This window comes from Macrobrachium rosenbergii, chromosome 14 (genome assembly GCF_040412425.1).
Source record: "Macrobrachium rosenbergii isolate ZJJX-2024 chromosome 14, ASM4041242v1, whole genome shotgun sequence".
In the NCBI taxonomy this organism is placed as follows: Eukaryota; Metazoa; Arthropoda; class Malacostraca; order Decapoda; family Palaemonidae; genus Macrobrachium; species Macrobrachium rosenbergii.
In genome coordinates this window covers 8795473-8813979 of record NC_089754.1, presented here as the reverse complement: position 1 = coordinate 8813979, position 18507 = coordinate 8795473, and the positions used below count along the sequence as shown (strand labels likewise).

At 40.1% G+C, this 18507-nt stretch overlaps 1 protein-coding gene across 2 annotated transcripts in view; it reads left to right on the top strand.

Annotated features, from left to right (window-relative positions):
- LOC136845714 (uncharacterized) overlaps nt 1-15952 on the top strand; it is a 334649-nt gene extending 318697 nt beyond the window's left edge. The window contains exon 8 of one of the 2 annotated variants that reach the window (XM_067115897.1): nt 15015-15952. The gene's annotated coding sequence lies outside the window, so the exon portion shown is untranslated. The remainder of the gene's footprint in view (nt 1-15014) is intronic. The other variant, XM_067115893.1, reaches the window with a different exon arrangement.
- Nucleotides 15953-18507: the final 2555 nt, after the last annotated feature.

The window sequence follows — 18507 nt, the reverse complement described above, 5'->3', positions numbered from 1 at the left end:
ACATTGCAATGGATGGAACCTCTGTCCAAGCCCCACTCACCCGTTTTTAAATCCGTGACATCACAGAGAAAGAAAAAATATTCATTTCAATATTTTAATTAGTAGAACTGTGGGTTTCCACTCGTCCCTTCATAAACTCTCTCCTTCATTCCCCAAAATGGTTAAGCCTAGCCCTTTTCTCTGTTCAAATGACTGCCTAAGGCCTTGTTTTCCAGGTGACCGTCATACCTTTTCATCGTCAAGCAAGGCAAGGGCGGAGCCAAAAAGAGAAAGTTGGCGCCCCGCCCTACTCTAAACCCTCCACAGGGGTTAACTGATGCCATGCGGCCTATATAGAAAACGTGGCAAAGATTGATCTTTGCACCACCTATGTTGGATGCAATGCATAATCCCCGAAGGTTATTTATAGACGATGCAACGGAAATCGAGAGAGGGAAGTGCTCAGAACACCACCCAGGACAGATGTCCTTAACCTTGCCTGACCCTTGAACTTTCCACATGTTCGACCCCGAGGTTCGAACCAGTATACCTTTGTAGTGGCATTTTAATTCCCTCCTCCATCGCCAGCGCCCTGTCGAACAAGCACACCGTCAGCTTGACGAAGGTAATGTACCGGAATAAGGTTTCTTAGTCAGCCACGATTCCTGTTATTTCTTTGTCTGATTTTCATTTATTTTCCATTGTGCGATCACCTTCAGTAATTTGTGTTGGAGCATTCAGTGTTAATGTAATTATGCATTTAGTGGTGAACTGAGTTATTTGGCACCATCTGTGCATTTCCCTCAGTTCCCTTTGAGCGTCTTATTATTCTTGCAAGTAACCGTCTTGCATATATATTGCAGATAGGCCTCTACTATGGAATCACTCGGCTCTATCCATGTGCTACCCCCCACTGCAATGTTTCCTGTTATGAAGACATCATCGACGTAGAATATTTATTCTGTGTAGGATTCATTCTTCAGCAGGCCCTTATATTACCTGCCCAGTAATTCGTCATTATTCTGATCTGTGTTTGTTATGTAAATATAATTAGTTAAGAAAACCCTTGAGTTTACGTAATTTTCCCTCACATGAAGAAAGGCCCTAAGGCACAGATTTTCCCTTGCTTGTCTACGAAGATTTCCTAATATTGAGTCAGGTGTGTAATGAATACAGTAGATTTCTTGATAATGTAAGGAACTCCCAGCGTTCATCTGTTGCCGCCCATTATCAATTAAGTATCCCCTTGACATTCGTAGCAATAAGTTTACAAAGAAAGCTCATATAAATGAGGGATGGGGATTACATATTATGTATTCATCACGTTCCATATTTTCGTGATTCAGTTATACATACATACATACATACATATATATATATATATATATATGTATGTATATATATAACTGAATCACGAAAATATATGTATATACATGAATCACGAAAATATGGAATGTATGTATGTATAACTGAATCACGAAAATATGGAACGTGATGAATACATAATATGTAATATATATGTATGTATGTATGTATAACTGAATCACGAAAATATGGAACGTGATGAATACATAATACGTAATCCCCGTCTCTCATTTATATGAGCTTTCTTTGTAAACTTATTTTTATATTTCTTCAGTCTGCTAAGTAAAGGACAAGTCGAATTGCCTGGCAGCCCTCCATTGTTTCTCTTTCCTTCGTGGATTTTGTCTTTATTGGTATATTCATCACGTTCCATATTTTCGTGATTCAGTTATACATAATGAGGGCCACGTTTGCTTTCGCTATCCTGTTTCCTCTTTTGAGTTGCGTAGTCACTACCTTCTCCAAGTCTCTTTCGAGTGCACATTCGACCAGAATTACACTCAAGTTCCTGAAGAAGTGCCTGTCTGAACGATTGCTCCGTAAATTCTTGCTACCACACCGTTTAAGAAGATATGACCATCACCCATTCAATGAATTCAGTGCCATGATGTTAGAACGCCACATAGCGGCCGCACTGCAAGAGGAGAAGGAAAAATTTAAGGAATTAGAAAAAGCCAGAATTTCATTCAATCATTCTAACCCGGCTGATTGGAAGGACTCGCTGCGACAAGAATTTTATGGAAAACTTCGTAGGACTACAGATGCCCTAACAAGGAAACTCGACAGAAAACTAAAAAAATGTTATTGATAGCAGTGACTGGACTAATGGTGCACGTAATGATTGTTTTATAAACTTATCAAGTAAACAAATAAGTGAAAATGTAAGTGCACTCGGATATAGTTTATCCTTCTTTACGTCGAATAGACCCTCTGCTTTAATGATTGCGTCGTTCCTATGTATATTTCAAAAACATTGTGATCTTCCTTAAAATCATGTTGACATAATTAAAGGTCTTGTTTATGGAGCTGCCAATGTTAGGCATGAAATTAATTTCCCTGCTCGCTATAAGAAAAGTTTGACCGATCTTAAAAAAAGACAATACAATCCACATTACAAAAGCTGATAAGTCGAATAGTATTGTAATTTTAGATAAAGCTGACTACATATCACGTATGCAAGCCCTACTGGATGATGATATGCCTTACAAAAAACTAACAAAAAATCCCTTTGATCAAGTCATAAAAATTTCAGTAGCACAGTGAGAAAAAATCCTTAAAGATAAAAAAGAACTAATAGGTCAGTTGTCTGTAAAATTTCCCTCGTTACCTTACTTCTACGGATTAGTAAAAACGCACAAAGAAAATAATCCTCTGTGGTCTATTATCAGTATTGTTGACTCAGTATCATATAAACTTTCGAAATATATTACCAAGCTCTTGTCCCCGTTACTTGGAACTATCTCCGATTCTCACATATATAATTGTCTAGATTTAGTTGATAAGTTAAACAAAATCACTTTTTGCCCCACTGATAGATTCGGTAGTTTTGAAGTTTGTTCTCTTTTTACTGAAGTCCCTATAGATTCTATTTTAGAGTATTAGTAACGAACTAGTCCATCATGAATTACCTCTACCTGTAAGTCATATTATTTCATACACTATGTATTGCATTTGCGATTGTAAGTTTATATTTAATGGTGAATTTTACCAACAAATAATTGGTATGGCAATGGGCAACCCTTTATCCCCACCCCTCTCAAACTTGGATATGGAATTCTTTGAAAAACGATATTTAGCTAATATCATTTATACTCCTTTAAAGTGGTATAGACATGTTGACGATATTTTAGCTGTTTTGCCTACTGGTATTGGTGTAAACGATTTACTCTCTAGTTTGAATAACCAGGTACCATCCATTAAGTTTACTTAAGAATTAGAAAAAGACAAGTGCCTCCCTTTCTTAGATGTTTTAATACACAGAGAACCATTTCAATGTAAATTCAGTATTTATAGGAAACCAACCAACAACTTAACTTATGTCCATTTTTATTCAGGCCATCACCTTAATATCAAAATATCAATTTTTTCTTCTATGTTTTTACGAGTTTCGCGCATTGTCAGTCCCCAGTGTTTGGATCAAGAAATTGAATACATGAGAAAAATAGGGACAGATTTATGTTATCCTTCATATATGCTAGATATTTGTTATAACAAAGCCCACAAAAAGTTTCATAGTGAAAGTAACATAGAGAAAGAAACCCCCAAGTACATTCTTAGCTTGCCTTATTTTAGTGGTTTTGAAAACATAAAATCATTGTTAAAATCTTTTAATGTCCACCTCGTTTTTTCCTGTAATAACACACTAAAAGGAATGTTAATAGGAAATAGCCCTGAGGAAAACAACAACATGATATGTAAAATTCGATGTTTGGACTGCCCCTCTTTTTATATTGGCCAGTCTAGCAAAGATTTAGATGTACGTATTAAGCAACATAAGTATTCGGTCAAAACTGGACAAACATCCAGTGCTATATTCATTCATTTAAGTGAAAACTCTCACAGGATAAATTGGAGTGAAAGTTCAGTGATTGCCAGATCGAAAGATTTCTCTTCAACAATTCCTTTGGAATCCACTATTATACAGCTTAATTTCAGCTGTAATTTTAACCTTAGCCGTGGCATGCATTATTTGGAAACCTGTATTAGAAACATGTTCAAGAATGACCTAAAAGATAAAATCACTGACTTAATTAGAAATTAGTTACCTGATATGTATTTTCTATTTATTCGTATGTTTAATATAATTTTTTATTTGTAAAAATGTTAATCTTGCAAAAATTGTTATTGTTTACAAAAAAAAAGAGAATTATTGACTTGTAATTTTCTAACATTTTTTGGTGGTCAGTCATTTCCTTGTGTAATCTCTTAATTGTCTTGTCTCTGCTTCTGAATGGTTGATCCTAATCCTTTGTAAAACCTCTTAAATATTTAACCCCGTTTTGCCAGTTCTACTAAATCTTCAGTTGTGTTGGATTCCAGGTATATATTCTTTCCTTTGTAATCCCCATCTGTCATTATATGAACTTTCTTTGTAAACTTATTTTTATATTTCTTCAGTCTGTTAAGTAAAGGACGATGAAGTCAAAAGGCCTCGCAGCGCTCCATTGTTTCTCTTTCCTTCATGGATTTTGTCTTTATATATATATATATATATATATATATATATATATATATATATATATATATATATATATATATATATATATTATGTTCTTACCTTGCCTACTTATTGTATTCCTTGTTCAGGAGCACAACCCGGGGGTGTAGCTCATGAACAGGGACTTACTAACACACCTTTGAGATTCTGATAGCATTTGCTAGGTCAGGTAGGGAACTAAATAGAAAAGCAGTTGGGCTGAAGGCTGTACTTCAATAAGGGACTGTTGCAGATAAACACTTAGGTTTATTTTAAGGGGAATATATTTGCAAGGTTTATTTTAAGGGGAATATATTTGTAATTAAACATGTCAGATACAACAAGGAGCTGCCACGTGGTTAGTTATTCTTGCTCTGGTTCAAATATTGAAGAGTATATGATTAATCCTCTTGAACGGGATACTGAAGAATTGATTGCAGTGGCAAGGTCACTGCAAGAAGCACAAGACAACCAGATGTTTCCACAGCTGGGAGTAGTATACCATCTGCAATTAGTTAATGCCAGCAGTTATACAAGGATAATTATAACAATTTCTGGTGAATAGAGGGTTGCGCAGAAGGTGCCAAGATATCTCGATTCTTTTACGATATGCTTGCATTAACATTCACACTGAGCTAAGTGAATCAGGTCTTTGTGATGACTCGCACTTCAGAAAAGGAAATGAGAATGCAGTGAAAGATTAAAGATAAGCGACTGTTTGAAAGAACCTCAAATCAGGACTTTACCTTATAATTGAGCGATGGAGAGCCTTGTTGAAATTTCATCAGGGATGTAGGGATGAGTTTAATGGGAATGCACAAGTAATGTGACTGGGTGGTCGAAAGATGCCCACGTTGGGGCCTGGGCGGGGGGGTTGTGGGCAGCTCAATAAGGAGCATACAAGGGGATGTGTGTTGGTCTGCTAAAAGTAGGGTTCTGAGGCCTAGGTCAGCTGTCTCTCACCTTATATGACCTCGGAGACCTAATTTCTTGCTCCTTCCAAAGGGCACTGGGATCGCAAGATGGGGTTCAGTCACCTTGTTTTCTATGTTGGAATCTTCCAAATCCTGGTGGCCTCTGGCAACCCATGTTCACCAGTTTTTATGGGTGACTCAGCCCTTTTAGTGGACTTCGGCAGGCTTCTGTCTCCATTCACCTTTTATCTGAAAAGAGGTAATTCAAGCAGTCACCAGGTCTTAGGAAAGATAAAAAGATTCACCAAAAAGGGATGCATGGAGAGAAATTTACGTAGAGGCTGAGTTTCTCATGTCCTTCCTCAGTTAGTCATCGGTATGAAAATACTTCATTTAATTTGCAATGCAGTTTGGAGGTTTGAGGTTTGCTTAGGAAGTGGTTTCCCACGTTACAACTCCCCCACAAAGTTGACAATTGCACCTTGAATTTGGTGGAAATGTCAACAACTAAGTGAACTCAACTAAACAAAATGATAACTCTCTACTTCCCTTTTGTGGTAACCTTATAGTTCGGAAAAATAATTAATTCTCCAAGTAAATCTCACTGATTTTTAAATTGGACTTTACGAAATTACGTTACACTGCAAGTTAAATTCATATATCCCTCATGTTGTTACGTTAAAGCAGCATTATAGCAAATTCGAAATTAAAAGGTCTATGAATTAATATTTCAAGAATCTAGGTAACAACACGGAGAGCAATTATAGGATTAGTACAGCGTTAAAACCTAAGGATAGACATGCACTCAATTAATAAAGTTACTTTGACAGTCCAAAGTCATGCTGTTAGGGTGCCTTGAGGAGGCATTACAACAAAGTATTCATGGCCTTAGGTTAGGTGATGCCACGATGCTTGTATGCAGTGGCACGGTGCCAGATGTGGCACTAACAACACAGGTGCCTCGCGGCACAAAGCTAAGTACAATGAAGGACAATCAAGTATGAAAAGTACATGGGCTTTGCGAGTCATGGACTCGGGATTTAAATTACAAGGAAAATAAATGACAGATGCAAGAGTAAGTAAAAGTTATGATTATTATACCAGAAATACATTTCTTAGCCTATGAAAGCTGGCTAAGTTCATTCTTTAGCCCCTCAGGGCATTAAAAAGATGATTATTATACCAGAAATACATTTCTTAGCCTATGAAAGGTGGCTGAGTTCATTCTTTAGTCCCTTAGGGCATTAAAAAGGCAACCAGAGGGCACGACCCCTCTAGGAGCATCTGCCAATGGGGATGGTAATGGCACTGTGCCAGGAGTGGCACTCAAGCAGTTAGGCTGAATGGCTCTGTTATGTTCAATTCAAAAATTACCATGCCTTTGTAGGCATTAAATGAAAAGTCAAAGGACTTACAGTATCAAGGAATCTGGCGATTGCACTGTGCATTGGCAGTGGGAAGCAAATTAAGATGAGGAGCCCTTTATAGGCTTATACAAAGGGTTCATGAAGGGGCAAGATTGCCAGAGAAATATTAAATTAGAAGACTGGAAAGAGAGAGAGAAATGATCAGAATGGTAGAAGGAAACATTACAAGAAGAAGTTAAGTCACAGTTATAAGAAGAGTAAATGGGGGAAGAAGCCTGCCATCCTCCTCTGGACAGAGATGCCAAAGTTCTTCGTAAGGTAAAGGGGAGGCACTGTGCCAGGGGGCACTAGTGTGAGCAGAGCTCAGCGCCTCTTATTGGGCTACCCATATTTATCTGTACCCATGACCTTCCTTCGGTTGACCTCCTTGGTAGGGAAATCGGTAGAACTGAGTCCGAGGGAGATGTAGAAGTGCTACCTTTTCCCATTTCTTTGATAGCCGAAGCAGGGGCATTCGTTACAAGCTCAACTACTAGTCATCACAGTTCCTTGAATTCATCAGCCAGTTGAGATATGGCAGAATCCTTATTCGTGGTTGTGTCTGCAGAGGACTGGGAAGGAGAGGAAGAGGTCGTGGTGGGCATGATATGCTTGCAGATCAGCATGACCAGCTCAGGCACGGGTTGAGAGGCTGCACCTTTGGGTGAGCTTCTGCTGCGGTCAGAGGAATCCAGAGGGGACCCGAGTAAATTGTGGATTGGCTCTCACACCGGCACTGGAAAGCAGTGCCAAGCCGGAGGGGGAAAGGCGACCTGGACTGGAATCCCTCTGGCACTGGCACTAAGGGAGGCACAGGCACAGGAGTCAAATCGTGAATTTCTTCGACATCAGCAATGGGCAGAATGTGGCACTGACCAGGGCACTTAGGTGGCACTGGCAGAGTGTTCTTGTAAAGTTGGGGGATCTCAGGAAGGGAGACTCAGGGTGCGCCCTGGCACTGGCACTGGAATTTGATTTGCCAGGGGCTCGACCGTTGGAGCCTGGCAGTGCTCAGGGCACTCAAGTGGCACTGGCAGCAGGTTTAAGGCAGGTCCTTGAGGACTCTTGGTTTTTTATTTAGTTCTGGAGGGTTTAGGACCCCTGGATTTTTTTTTAACTTAGGAGGGGACATGGAAGTCCTGTCCTAGGAAGAGGTCATAGCCTCCAGGAAGGTAAGTAACTACTGCAAGAGTGGAGATTTTTGATCTTTGAGGTCTTGTGACCCTTAGTTTGATGGTGGGGAGAATCATCTACATTCAACTGAGACCCTCTAATCTGATAAGTTTCCATCTGTCAATGGTGGCCCCATGGGGAACCATATCTTCTCTTGTGAGGGAGATTTGCACACCAGTGTCATAGAATGCTGTGACCCGGTGGGCAGGGTAGCTACTTCTGGGAGGTCCCACAGATATGGGTTTATGATTTGTCACTGCCAAAACAATGGTGGGTGGTTTTGTTTTATTAGGGCACTTTGTCCGTAGAGCAGTGTCCTTGAACCTGAAGCGGTGCAATAATTCTTGCTGTAATCTGTGTGTGTGGCACTGTCCCTTTGGCTTTGGCGGGAGCAGGCCGTTTGTTGTTCATTCCAGAGTCAAATGTGGCTCGTTTTGGCGTGATCTCATTGGGGGACTTGGTGGGAGTGTCTGGCTGATTCTCAGCCTTTGAACGGCACTGTTCCATGGAGTGCCCAGATTTTTTACAATAGTCGCACACGGGCTTCTTGTGAAGGTTCCCGTTTTTGGGAGGAGGCTGTCCGGAGGTGGGGGAAGAGGGCCAAATCTTATAGCCCCAGGAACTAGCTGAAGGATGGTGAGTGTCCCAGTGGTCTGCCAAATGACAGCACTCATCTAGGGTAGGAGGGTTCTTATCGCAGAGGTAGGTAGCGAGGGCCGGAGTGGTGTAGTGTAGGAAGTCCTCGAGCCAGAAGTTTCTGTTATTTCCTCCACAGGTAACATTGCAGGATTCTAGCCACTGCTTCAGAGCTCAGGACTTATGGCATGCCCAGTCGGCCCATGTTTCACCTGCCTCCTTTGGGCGTCCTCTCCAATGTTGTCTCCATCTTTTGGGGGTGAGCTCATAGGCCTTAATTATGGCCTTCCGGACCTCCGCAAGATTTCCACGGTCTGTTAACGAAGATGGAGCGGAATGCGGTTTGGCCCTTTCCCTCCAGATGTTTCGACAGGAGCACAGAAATTTCTGCAGGCTGGGGCTTGAAATTCCTGAAGACCTCTTCCACTTGGACGAGCCAGGCCTCGGGCTCTAGGTCATTCCATTTTGGCATCATGGAGCTGTTGGCAGTGATAGAGGACGGTGGAGGTGTGGATGCAGGACTACGGACCCCTTGGGCGGCCATGGCGAGTTCATGGGCGCAATCTTTCTCCTCCTTAGCCAGCCTTTCTTGTTCCTTAGCTAGTCTTTCTTGCCTGTCTCACTCTTCCTTGGCTTCCCTTTCTTGCCTCTCTCGCGCTTCCTTGGGTTCTCTTTCTTGCCTTTCTCGCGCTTTGTTTTTATCGACCCAGTTTAGCAGTTCTTGGCCCTTGAGCCCCATGGTTTTCCCAGCAGTGGCAAGGGCTGTGATTTCGTCGGAGTAAGAAGTTATACTGCTGAGGTGTCGAGGGAAGTTTTATTTTTACAGAGAGCACGCTGCTCTATCCCAGCTAAGCGTAATTCACAGGTTCAAAGGACGGTCTTTATCTAAGTTGTTTGGAGAACAAGCTCTGGGATGAACTATCTAGTAGCTTGAAGAGCCTAACGGGTTCTTAGGTGAATGTAATTAATAGATTGTTCTTAGAACGGGCTCTTAGATGAAGGTAACTAGGAGCTTGAAAAGCATAATGGGTTCTTAGGTGAACTTGAAGAGCGCAATGGGTTCTTAGGTGAACTTGCTCAATAAATTATTCGAAGAACGGGCTCTTAAATGAACAAAACTAGTAGCGTGAAGAGCGTAATGAGTTCTTAGGTGAACGCAATTAATAGACTGTTTGAAGAGCGGCTCTTAAATGAAAGTGACTAGTATCTTGAAGAGTGCAATGGGTCCTTATTTGAGTGTAATTTATAGATTGTTCAAAGAACAGCTCTTAAATGAAAGTACCTAGTAGCTTGAAGAGCTCAATGGGTTCTTAGGTGAACGTAATTTATAGATTGTTCGAAGAACGGGCTCTTAAATGAACATAACTAGTGGCTTGAAGAGCACAATGGGTTCTTAGGTGAACATAATTTATATGCTGTTCGAAGAACGGCTCTTAAATGAACATAACTAGTTAGTGGATCGGGATAATGGGAAAACAGTGCAAATGGTGATACAAGCAACAGATTTGGCATGAGAACTCTTATTATCCCCATAAATCAAAATCAACCTCCAGCTGCCACCTCAATATTTGGCTGTTTCCAAGATGGCTGACACTTTTCCAAAATGGCGGCAAATTTGCTGTATATTTCAAATACTTTCATTTCATAAGCCTATAAAAGTTGCATACTGTCCATATAATGATTGAGAATTTGTATTTTGGCATTTTACTGTCATGAAGAGATAAAGTGAACCCATCTTTCCAATATGGCCACCATATGAACACCATATTTCCAAAATGGCCACCAAAGATAAAAAAGTATGTATCTCCTGAGAGAAACCAATATGTTTTGTGTATCAATTAGTTTTAGCAAGTGCAGCTGCAGAGAGCTGTGCAGTCACACTTATTCAGTTCTTGGCAAGATTTTGCTACTATTGGCATATCTGTCCAATATGGAAACCAGGTGCCATCAATCTGTTGCTATCCCCAGTGTCTTGGACTGGGCAAAACTGGATGACATACTAAAGGCTGGCACCAAATCTGCCTTTGCTTGAAAGGCAGTGCTCTCTAAGAGCAGCCCTTGTAGGGGGAATGCAATCATAAGCTCTTTGCTTTCTTGCAGAGATCAAGTCTAGCCTCATTTACATTTTTATACAAACTACTTCTGTCGTACATTAGCACCACGAACTCTTCGATAATATGCAGATCTTCATCTTCTACAGCTGCTGGTGTTGAACTTAGTTTGGTGAAGATGGGTGTGGCATGCTGAAATACAGTCCATGTTTGCCATGCAGACTTCTTCCCCTTTCCATGCAAATAGTGGCTGATCAACTGCCAGAACTGGGGTTTGGCCAGGATTGAGAAACTGTGTGGTTGCTCTTGCAATATCCATGCCATGTTTTATCATTGCAACTGAATGAGCTGCCTCTTGAAAAATAGGCAACATTGATGGCAAGCTTATTGTAAATGAGAAGCGTGATGTGCTGCCCAAGATATGGACACAGCATTTTCATTCCTGTCCGACAGACTAACCTTCTTAAGCCATTCATACTCAAGAGAAAGATGCTTTGAAATCAAAACCTGTTGGTGTCCCTGTACTTCCACTGGATGAAGGGAGGAGATTCTCATGTTTAAAGTGAGCAGGAGGTACATTTGTGTAATATTCAGGAAGAGAAGGTGCTTTTTTGACTTTGTTCCACTTTGGATGATTTGGGCCAAGTTTCTGTCATCACCCTTTTCATCAGTGCTCGGATGCTGAAACAAAGATATGCCTGTCCCATGGAAGGATGTTTGTGCAGTTGTGGCACTTGGATTATGGTCCAGATTGTCAACAGCACAAGTTTTAAAGAGCCCTTTTGTTAGTGTAGTGGGACAAACTACTTCCTTCTCTACAGCCCTTGTTACAACTGCTTCTCCTGACCCTTTAGTCAATTCCAGAACCCTATCATAGATGATGCAGATTCCATGGTGATGGAAGGTATCAATTAATTGACGCTTTCTGGTTTTTGCAAAGACCAGGAGACCAATATATATTGGAAACGGAGGTTCTCTTGACTTGGAATGTCTGGAGAATGTTAAAGATGCTGGATTCTTTTGACAGTTGAAGTGCAAAAGTTGTGCTAAAGCTAGATCAGTAGATGATGTTCCATATTCAAGTTGGGATTTTATATTGCCACCGTTTTGTAGCACACTTACAAATTCCAACAAACTTGGTGGCACAGATTCTCTTCTAGTGTCTGCTGTTAAGGTTCCATCAAATTCTGTCTCATGTTCAATCATCTGTTTCCTCAATATCTTTGCTGCTTTGGCCATGATTAGTGCATCATTGTAGTCACATGCCATGGCTAGGGCTTCTCCCATTTTCCTTTTGTAGGCAAACCAAATTTCTCTTCCCCTTTTAAAGTCCTCCAGTTCTGGGATGCGGGCAAGTATCTGTTCTTTCAACCGTGTTCGGTGCACAAAGGAAGCATCAACATTTAGCTGTTCCAGTCTTTGTTTGTACAAATCATAAAGTTCTACCATTGTAAAATAGCAGCACCCATCTGTAGTCAACTGCTTGTCTCTTATGTACATCTCAAGCTCAGCAAAAGCATGGGCACATGCCTCTTGTCTGTACTGCACATAATCATCTCCAGTTTTCTGGGAATTTAGCCAGCCCCTTTCCCTGTTGTACACACCTGTCAGACAAGATGGGTGATACATATGGTCCTGAGAAACAATATCTCCAGCACTAAGCTTGGCCAGAAGTTTCTCATCTAGTAGGTTGGTGGCATTGTTGCAGCTTTTCATGTAAAGGCAATGTCATGGCCAATCGTAAATCTTTGATTGGTGCTGGTTGGTCACAAATAAAGCATATTCCTTCTTTCTGAGTCTTAGATTCTTCTGCATCTTCTTCATCTGCCTTCTGGCTACTACGTGTGAATTTTGCTGATGGGGCATCATCTTCTTCTTTTGTCTTACACAATGACTTCCTTTCCCTTTCTAGTTTTGTTGTTTTGAACTTCAGCATACATGATTCATGATATGTTGCTTTGTTATTTTCAAAGGTCTGCAGAATTCCATCACCTTCGTCAAGCCTTTTGGGATGAAGTGGTATAGCCATTGCATTAAACTTATAGAATTCAGGAATGTTTGTAGCAAGGGTAACATAGCCAGAACCAGATGCATCACCTAGTCTTTCACGTTTTCCTCTTGGCACAAGCAACAAAGCTTCCAGTTAGTCGTACTATCTCCCTTCAGGAAAGACGTTGACTTCCAAGATTGTCCTGCCATTACTTTTGTTGTATAGGCCGAAGGTTTATCCTTTTACCACCTATATAACATATGCACTTTCAGATATGGGATGCAACTAGGCTCAGATATGCCATAATCCTACCCCTAGCCCGATCATTCATCCAATGCTATTTAATTCCCGTGTGATCTGTACACCATCTAGAAGACTAAAGCCCCATCTTCCTTGGCTCAGCTCTCCTGCACTGGCACATCCTGTCAATTCAGGAGCAGCTGTTTAACTTTGAAGTGGGGCTAGCTAAACAGCGTTTGGGAAACTAATAACAAATCTCTGCCATTAGCTAGCACTGAACTCCATGCTGAGTTTCACAGCTATAGTGTCAACCAGTGTGCCCTGGTAGTACACTGACACATTAAACTTATTACCTATTTTTTTAAATGAGGATGAAAATTAATTAACTGGGGATTAATTGATTTCTAATCTACAAAAAATGAACTGATCAAGGCTGAAGTTACCCCAAATCCATGTATTACCCGACCTTTAGCCTCATGTGTGAGGCTTAAGGTCGGGTAATACATGCCAAGTTTTGGCGTTTTGGTGGACATTTTTGATATATTGACAGCCATCTTGGATATTTCTATGCAGAGAAATGATGTACAGTATCTACATATATAAAGGCTTGTTTTTGATATTTTAATATAAACTGGGAGTGACTTAGGGATTTGAATGTGATTAATCAATTAAATACCAATATTCAAATGTCCACAGGATGCCATTTTGAAAAGCTGTCGGCCATCTTGGAAAATGGCAAAATTTTGTGTGGCCGGAGGTTGATAATGAGACCAAGGGACAAGAAGAATAGTTGAGCCAAGTTTCATGCTTGTATCACCATTTGCACTTTTCCCCTATTTTTTTTTGTAGGTACCCGCTCCACTAGTAGCTTGAAGAGCGTAATGAGTTCTTAGGTGAACGCAATTTATATACTGTTCGAAGAACGCTTCTTAAATGAAGGTAATTAGTAGTTTGAAGAGCATGAGGATCCTTAGATGAACGAATCTAGGTTGTGTAGAACCTAAGGTTCTCAAAGGCACGAATTTGGGGAGTCCTGAGAACGTAAAGGTTCGTAAAGTGAACGATTCTAGCGGGTTCTTAAATGTACGGTTCTTTTATTGGACGAATTTAGCGTGTCTGTAGAACGTGGCCGTTCGTAATTGAACAAATTTAAGGGATTCTTAGAACTTAAGGTTCTTAACTGGACGAATATATCGTGTCCATAGAACGTGGGCATTCGTAATTCAACGAATCTAAGGGGTTGTTAGAACTCAAAAATGTAATATCTCTGCGAAAGATCAAAGTCAATTACAAACAAAAGAAATCACTTATGACTTTTACTCTGCGTTGCAGAATTAATATGTTGCGAACACCAGCAATAATCTTTCTAATAAAGTTATATTAAGCAGCATTTAATGAGTATAAAATAAAGTAAGATGATTACTTAATTGGTAAAGGTTCGTGAGGGAACGACTCGAGTGTGTTCTTGGACATAGGATTCTTAAAGGAATTAATATAGCATGTCCATAGAATGTGGGCGTTCGTAATTGAACAGATTTATTATGCTGAGAAACACCTATGGTTGGCGCAGATGAGCGTACACTGTGAAACAAGTTTCGGGTAATGCACATCCTTACTTGGCAAAGTAACTGAGCAGCCTGCAGTACAAAAGTAACCAAATGTAAATAATATGACGCTGTTATAAATCTCAGCGCCAAGACGAAGTAAATAAATTCTCCCTGATATGATGAGTACAAAATGCTTACAGCTATCATGCACAGGTTGAATATTTTTCTTATGGTCAAGTCTGCAGTGTATTTACACTATTTATGGAAGTTGCCTGACTTGCACATGCCTAAATACTGTGGTTATTGACACAATGGTCATGCATTGGTGGTATTTGACGAGGGGGACCCCGGCTGGGTGAAACACGTGCTGTTCGTTGTGTGCGAAATGTCGAGCGAAAAGTTCTGAAAAAGACGAACAAATGGAAAGTTATGATGTTTTCTGATATAGCCTATCTCCAAGTACATTATTTTAAGTTTTATTAAGCTATTTTGCATTTTACATTTCTTGTATTTTCAGACTGAGTGACGGAGTTAGATACAGCCATGGCTAACGACTCGGAGGAAATCAGATGGATTGACCGAATCCGGGCTATAACCTTCAGAGAGGGTAGGGATGCTGGTGCATTCTTCATTTCACGTTCCTGGATAGCTGAATACATTAAAAGAGATGAATCCTTTGTTAAAAGAAACTGGAACAAAAATCCATATGACTGTCATCACTCAGCAACAGAGAGAAGACCTTGCATGGTTTTGTGGTTCATTTCTTAAAGACTGGGATGAAGCTGACTTGCCGCATCAGATGAATTCTTCATTTACACAGTCAGGAAGCCAAGTCGTAAAAATGACATCATTTGGGCTGCAAAGTTGGATGATATCAGCAAATGACGTGTGCTATCGCCAAGTTGTGAAATTTCCTGAATGTTTGGGAATTTTTCTCTGCTTCACAGCCAAACGGTTAATGTGGATCATCAAAGAAAAACGACAGTCACGGAATGGTGAATGCTTCAGAGAAACTGTGCTTACTGATGGAGTATTTCCTTTCCTCAAAGATCCTGAAAATGTGTTATCTGTTGAAGAAGTCACATTTTTGCATAATAAGGCACCATGTTTCAAGGCTCTTCAGACACAGGAGCTGCTTCAAAACAGTGGTATCGATTTCTACTCGTCAAGTGAATTTCCAGGTAGCTCCCCTAACCTTAATGTGTGTGAAAACATTGGTAGTATCTTAAAGGATCGTGTTGAAGCGCACATAGTGAACTATGATGGTATACCAAGCCTCGACGACCTGCGAAGAGAGGTGACTGAAATGCTCAGGGAAATGGAGTTTGAGTCTCAGCTTTTTTGCGATTTGCTGAAATCTTACCCCTCAAGAATGCAGGCTGTGGTACAGGCAGATGGAGGCCACGCAAAATATTAAATACTCAGAGAGAAACTTAAATAAATACCTGTTCTGAATTACTTTTGTTTTTGTCCATATCAATTTTAGTTTATGCTTTAGAGGGGGGAGCTCTAATTTCGAAACACCCTGTATATGCAAGGAGCAGGAAACGTTTCACATGTTAAAAGGGGCAGGTGCAGAGACACAAGCAGATTCCAAGTATATTAGTTTATCCCTACGTTATATGACCCTTGGTCACATCATCAGGGGACATCTATCTATAAATAAAATGATCGAACATTAGAGTGCTTGCAAATAAACAAGGAAATAAACATAAGCAAATACATGACAATAAATTACACTTAAAAATTACAATAGAAATATGGAAGTAAAATTGCATAAAATTTGAAAAGGCAGTAAGTAAAATCACAGACACACTTGCGTGAACAAACACCAGCCTTTCAGAACAAGAGTAAAAAAACACTAAAATTCATAAAACACAACAGAAGTCTTTCAAGTACTATATAAGCAGTTCTGATATTTCTTTTCCTTGACCTATAATTTTGAAATAATCATACTTAATAGGGGTTTTACAGTTGTAAGCTTGGTTTCTAATTCCGGGCTGGACAGTCTAAAGCCAGTACGATGACTAATTCCAAAATGAGAATCGGCTCTGACTTAGAGTAAACGTGGGGTCGAACCCACATAATTACCCGAATTACAGCCAGGGCACTTATATGCTCCGCCCGACGCCACCAAGGGACAGAGATGATCTTTCACGGAAAACAGTGAGCCAATAGTCGTATGATTTTTTGGAATCAGTTTCAGATTGAGGGCTCCAATATACTTGTGGATGATCTTACTAACCTGGTTCTGAAAATTGTGGTTACTGGGTAAATATGGAAAGCTGGAAAGCATATGCAGTTTAGGAACACTGTAAGTAGGAATGGGAGGAGGAAATTTTTTGTCAAGGACCTGGTGGATGATACTGTAGATCAGTTTGGTTGAGAAGCAATTATTGTTAAAAAACTACTGGATTCAAAACACAGTTTCACAGTGAAAAGTGCATATTCCTGTAAATGGGAGTGCAGTATAAAATGCTTGTGCTCTTTTCAGGCTAAACATATAAAAACGCTAACTTACCTTCATATTCCTGTTCCAGAGTAAACTTAATGTTGCTGTGAAATTGATTCGCAAAGTGTAAGAATCTCTCGGTATCACAGTCATTTTCAAAAAGGACAAAAGTGTAGTCTATATACCGTGAATAAAACAGGGGATGGAAGGGCGGGGCCACTCTTCCATAAAGTGCTACTCCACGGAGCACATAAAGATATTAGCAAAAGTTAGGCCCAGAGGCAAGCCCATTGCCAGTCCATCTACCAGTTTATATAAGCTGGTATTAAAAACAAAAACCGTGTCCAGCACGGCCAGTTCTAAAAGTGGTTCTAAAAGAATCGATGTTAAAATTACAACAAATAGAATCAGGTTGTGGAAATAATTTGACCAAAATTATAACAATGGGGTCTCTCACAGGTGCATTTGCGAACAGTGATTCTACATCTAGACTGGACATATATAAGTCGATTCCTGTGAAGGTATTCTAATTTGAAAATCTTCAGAATTCTGTAAAGTATATTGGTTACGGGTCGAGGGCCCAAGTAACTGTGCTAAGAATTTTGCAAGTTTATAGTTGGGAGAGTTAAAAGAAGCTAGGATAGGGCGAGGGAGATACCTTGTTTATGGATTTTAGGCAACCAATAAAAAATCCTGAAGGAAGAAAGGAAGAGCAAGGGTGGCAGTACGGTACGGAATTACGGTACGGTATGGTATTTTTCCACCTGCAAGAACGGTACGAAATTACGGTACTATATTACTTTTGAAGTACGGTATGGTACGAAATTACGTTATTTTTTCCGTACCTTTTCCGTACCCATTCCGTACTTATTTATTCCAGTGTTTGCCCACATCCCGGATAAACCAGATGACAACTATTGACTTTTTGATAGGGTAACCTCATTTTTTCCCTGACGAATGTTTTGAGATGCAACCTTATATTTCCAGGAAGTTCAAAGGAACTCGACAGATTTTAAGGAAATTCGAAGGAAATTGGCATTCAAATTTGATTATTGGGAAAGATCATATTTAATATAGCTAAAAAGATTAAATAGAAAAAGAGGTAAACAAGGCAATGATGCATGATGCAATGTTTTCTGACAAGTAACAAAGAACACTGTCTGCATGTCGAGGACAGGACAAGTGAAAACATAGATGTGATTGATCAGCTTTTGAATGCAAGTGACAAAAACAATGAAGCCTGTGAGCTAGTAAGCACTGGCATGCATGACGACATTAGGCAAGCGGTACAGAACTTTGGCAGCTGTAAGCGAGTAAATAGGAATGTAGACATTTTCAAATGGTGGCAATGTCATCCACATCAAGACTTTAAGAAACTGGCCGAAGTGGCAGTGGCTCTTCCTGTCACTCAGGCTAGAGTAGAGCGTACTTTTTCAGGTTTACGGTATATCCTCGATGAACTTTGGCTAGGGCTCAAAGAGGATATAGTTGAATCTATTATGTTCCTGCGTTGCAACACCTAATAAATAATCATAGGACCAGTTTCATAATAAAGTAC